The following is a 5754-nucleotide window of genomic DNA, read 5'->3' as shown; positions in this document are numbered from 1 at the left end:
AGCGCTTAAACAATAAACAGGAAAATTTAACACAAATAATACTGATATTTCTGAGAGATCATGGGTTAGGATTTACAGCTAGAATATGGCAAGAGAAGAAAATACTTTATTCAAAACCAAAATAAAACCTAGTAGAGGAGGCTACAGAGAAGAATTTTGTGGTATATTTCATGTTTCTTTAATGTTTCAGTGGATTGTGATCTTATAGATATAGATTCTGATGTTATAGAACAAAACTTACCCATGCCTTCCTTCTTTCTTCCTGAAACTCTATAAATATACTCTTATGGTAGTGGGGAATGGGAGTTCATCCAAGACTTTTCTCCAGATCTTTCAACACTGCATGCATACATACTTATAGGGCAGTTGGGGGGATGTTTATTAGTTATCCTGTGTTCTCCCTAAATGATTGATCTACTCTCTTTTCTGATCATACATCTTTGATACTTTATATATTAATATTTGTATATTATTGGTAATATTCTTCAGCTTATTTAATCTCATCAGGCATATTTAAATTGACCTTTTGAACTGGTGAAAATTTTGTTTCCTGAGAAATGAGCTACTCCATGACTTGCAGCCATTAAACATTACCAGGAGAACAATGGTTTTAAAAAATTTGATTTTTTCCTTCAGAGATCAATCTGAAATCCCTAAAAGAACAACACAATTTCCCAAATATAATACAGCCAACTGTCTTCTTTCTGTTTAATTTTGGGCCTAGATCATTGTTCCTCTGTAGTGCTGATTTAAGAGCTACATGCTAATGGATTTTCAGTAGGCAGTCTAATCAACTGCTTATTAATTATAGTCTAGATAAAAGACATTCTTTAGCCACTTGTTTTTTCAATGTAGATCATTAAGTTGACCTCTCTGAGTGATTGTGGATCTCATTTAGTAAACTGAGTAGTATCCTGGAGTGTAATGAAATTAGGATGTCAGCTGCAAACAGGAGCTTCTAGAAGATCTCAACCATCTATATTAAGGTTCTACTCCATTTAGATTCTACTAGACATTTTTCTTAACAGTAGCACACATTTTTCTTAACAGTAGCACACATTTTTGGCAAGCACACACTTTCTTGTTATGTGTCCCACTTAATATCGACAATCAAGATTGTAAAAAATGTTATTGTGATTGCAATTATTAAGGAACCTTAATAGTCTCAAAATATTCAGGTTGTAGAGTACCTTTTGCTATATTTCATCAAATGCTTTTTTTTTTTTTTTTTTTTTTGCAATCAATTGCCCAATTTAGATTTTCATTTTACCAGTGGACTTTGTCTCTGGAGAAGAGAGCAAGGGTGATGACTGACCAGTTCTACCTTATTTAAATCCAAATCACATACAAATCAAAACACCCTTCAAATGTCATTGGACCTATTTGAAAATGAAGAACAAACAAGAAACACAACAGTGTCTCTTTTTTTCTTATACCTTGCAGTCTATTGTAGATCTTTAACAATGCATAAAGCATTATTTTTTAAAAACTTGCTCAATCATTTCTCCTATTTTTATCAAGATAAATATATATATATATATATATATTTCTAGATCATTCTCATAGAGATTTCACAGAGATGAGAAAATAAGTGCTGGTAGTTACGGATGTCCTCTCAACTGACTTTTCTGTAATAATATTCTCTATGTTTTACCAGTCAGTCGGTACCTTCTTATCTTCAGTATCTTGAGATTCCATCCTTCAACATTCTCAAAATTGTGTCACCTATGTCTTAGATTGCCAGTACAAATAATCTACTCTTCACACCTTTATCATCTTTAGTACCTTTCCTACTTTTTCATAGAGTCCATCAGGAACAAAAATATATGAATCCTGGTTTGTACTGTCCTGCACTGTCCTGATGAACAAGATAGTTTGTTACAAAAATGCTGGAATGGATAGTTCCATTATCTATCTGTTATCTTGCTTCTGGTTTCATATTTAAATGCTCTTAGAATAATCTGAATTAGTCAGATCCCTCACAAAGCTTTCTGCAAATTTGTTTTTCTTTCCTCTTTTCTTTGGCTTTGCTTGAAACTATGTTAATTTTTGTTGTTTTTGCTTAATATTGATGATACTGCTTATTTAGTTCTCAATAATATATTTAAATTTTTGTCTGTGGTCATGAAAGTTTAGATAAAACTTCTTAAAAACATATTTTCAATGCATTTCCTTTTACTTCTTTTAGTATTATGATGCAATACTGCTTATAACTTTCTATTATCCTCTTCCATAAAGTTTTTCAAAAGAATTTACTCTCTAAACCAATGTTGCTATGTTCCCTAATCTCAAAAGGAGATCAAGTGTTTGCAGATTGAAGGATGATATACACCAATATAAAACTTTGAATGAAGAATCACAACAGAGAATATTTAGAGGAGGACAAAAGAAGAAAAGTGCTATCATTGTGGGCATTTACTATAAACTTGTCCAGAGAGAAAAAGGAAATGTTTTTGTTTTTTTTTTTTCATACTAATTACAAAACTCTCTCAGAGGAAAGACAACATAATGAAAGAGAACTTCAGAAATTAGGGCATGTGCTGGAAGTCTCATTCCACTTAAAGCAGAATATTTCATAAACTTTTAACTCAACCTGTCAATAATTTCATCATTCATAAAATTAAAGAAGCCATGAAGGGAACTACTACTCTGGACTTTCTTTCTAACCAGAAAGGAAAAATTGATTTGTATAAGTGATAGGCATCTTGGGGAAAAGGGAGCATGACATCTCAAAATTTGTAATGGCAAAGAAAGGGGGTGCTAAGAATAGTTATGCTATAGATTTTTGGAAAACAAAACCTTTCAAAATCTTCAGAAGAAAGATAGACATGAACCAATGAACAGACTTCCTAAAAAATGATTTAAGAGGGATTGAAGACTCTACAAAATGTAAATTTTGTCTATACAATTTCAAGGTGGGATATAAAGAGATCAATATGGTTGTACAGAGAGTTTTCCAATAAGCTCAGATTTTTAAAGGATATAAACAAGAGAGGAAGGAAAGATGTATTATCAAAAACAAATATAAAAAAATGGAACCAATAAGAAAACTGTTGGACAAGTTAAAAATCAAAATGAAGGAAGATTTACCAAAAGAAATTCAGCAAGATAATTTTTTAAAACAATTTTTGACATTCATTCATTTATGCCACAAGTAAATATATATGCCTACCATATATAAAATACCATACTAAGCTTTGAGTACCTAAAAAAAAAAACCATTTATTTAAAATAGTCTCTAGGATCTTAGTGTAACTACCTCTTAAGAAAGGAACAGCCTGGAGTAACAGCCATTAATGGGAAAAAGAATTAGGGGTTTAATGGAGTTCAAGATCAATATGAGAGTGTTGTAATGGGGCTGTGCCTAAAAAAGCTAATTCAATTTTTCACAGATTTGCTTCATCATTTTACGACTTTGGTGCATTTGGGGTCTATCAAGTATCTATGTACTTCTTCCAACAGTGCAGACTATGTAATTCAAGCTTTTACAATGTCTGGTGCTCTTGAAATCTCTTCCTATACAGAGTCTCCCCAAAATTTTAGAATAGCTTAAGCTACTAAAATATAAAATTGTACTGTAAGTTTTGTGATGTCATATGTCTCTTTCACAAGGAGGCCACCCAATATGTTGGGGAATCTCCTTTTTGATCTATCTGTATTTTATGGGCTTTTCCTTCAATTTTCTCCCACTCTCACGACATAACCTTTACATGTCTTTTTCTGGTTGCATCCTCTATAATGACATCTTTTATGCTGGAAGGAATCCTATATGATTTTTTGTTGCCTATTTGGTGAACTCTACTTATATCTATAATTAATCTTTCTGCTGATATTTGGGTAGCCTACAACTTAAATTTTCAGACACTATTGTATTCTGTGTCTATTGAATATAGAGCCATACATGATCATTGGAAAATATAGAGCCATATAAAATTACAGGAAAAATATTTTTGTTTAAAAGATGAACCTCCTTTAGATACTGGAATAAGAACTCACTATTCAACAAAAGCTATTGGGAAAACTGGAAAGTTCTCTGGCAAAAATTAGCTATAGACGAATATCTTAAACTATTTATTAAGGTAAGTTCCAAAAAGGTACATGGTTTAAACTTAAAGTATAATATCCTAAACAAATTATTATAACATAAAAGAAATGACTTGTAAAATCTGTAAATAAGGAGCAAGTTCATGATCAAATGAAATAGAGAGGTTTACAAGAGGTTAAATGGACACTTGGAAAATTATAAAAGTTTTCATACAAGCAAAATTAGAAGAGAAGTAGGAAATTGGGGAAAATGTTTTCTCAAGTTTTTCTGATAAAGTCCTCATTTCTAAGATACTTAGCAAACTGAATCAAATTTATAAGAGCCATCCCCCAAATGATAAATGATCAAAAGATCTGAAAAGGCACTTCACAGCGGAAGATATCCAAAATACCAATAGCCATCTGAAAAAAAATATTCTAAATTACAAATAACTAGTGAAATGCAAATTAAAACAACTTTGAGGTACCATTCATACCTATTAGATTAGCAATATTGATAAAAAGGAGAAATGACAAATTCTTGAAAAACTGTGGGGAAAGAGGTACATTAATTCACTGATGGTGGAACTGTGAATTGGTCCAGCTATTCTGGATAGCAATTTGGAACTATGCAACCCCAGCCTGAAAAAAACTTATTAAATTGCATCCCTCTTATTAGATCTATACTCCCAAAGAGGTCAAAGGAAGTATGTACAAAAATATGTATAGACATTCTTTGTAATGATTTTTAAAATAGGAAACTGAGGGAATATCCATCAATGGAAAAGTGAATGAGTATGTGTATATGTATGTATATATACATACATATGTTATGGATGTTATGGCTTAGAATGTCATGAAATAATATTTTGCTACAAGAAATTATGAAAGTATGAAAAGAAATTTGAGAAGACATATGAATTGATATAAAGTGAAGCGAACCAGGAGAACAATTTATTTAATTGCAGCAATATTGTAAAGACAATTTTGAAAGACTTAGGAACTCATCAACATAATCATCAACCACAATTCCAGAGGACACAGAATGAAACATTAATCAATTTACCTCCAGTTAGAGATCTGATGGACTCAGTGAAGATTGAAGTATTTTTTTTATATATACCTAATATGAGATCTTGTTTTTCTTGCTTATACTCATATGTAACAGTCTTTTATTTTTCCTGCTTTTTCAATGAGTTGGGATGGGAGATGCATGAGAAAAAGAATTTAGAACTAAAGAAATAAATGAAATGAATTTTAAAAAGAAAAGATAAGCTTTAGATTCAAGAAGAAACTAGTACAATTTCATAAACGCTCTCTAGTTCACTCTTATTATCATTTGTATTGATGGATGACAATTACTACGAATGTAATGTGCAAAAGCAAGGGTAGTAATGATCTGACCATGTTATCTTCCTATTGAAAAAACTCCAGTGGCTCCCTATTAAGTCTAATGTGACATATAAAATCCTCTTTTAAAGTTCTTTATAACATGGTCCCTTCCTACCTTTTTAGTCTTCTTGCAATTTATTCCCTTTCTTATACTTCTGTGACCCAGAAATATATATATATATATATATATATATATATATATATATATTCTCTTGTTGTTCCTCACATAGAACACTTCTATCTCCTCACTCCATGACTCTGCCTTGGCTAAAACTCATGACTACAATGTTCTCCAACATCACCCCTGCTTCTCAACTTCCCTAGAGACTTGGTTCAAAT

This window comes from Sarcophilus harrisii, chromosome 3, assembly GCF_902635505.1.
Source record: "Sarcophilus harrisii chromosome 3, mSarHar1.11, whole genome shotgun sequence".
Taxonomy (NCBI): Eukaryota; Metazoa; Chordata; class Mammalia; order Dasyuromorphia; family Dasyuridae; genus Sarcophilus; species Sarcophilus harrisii.
This window is presented reverse-complemented; position numbering follows the sequence as displayed.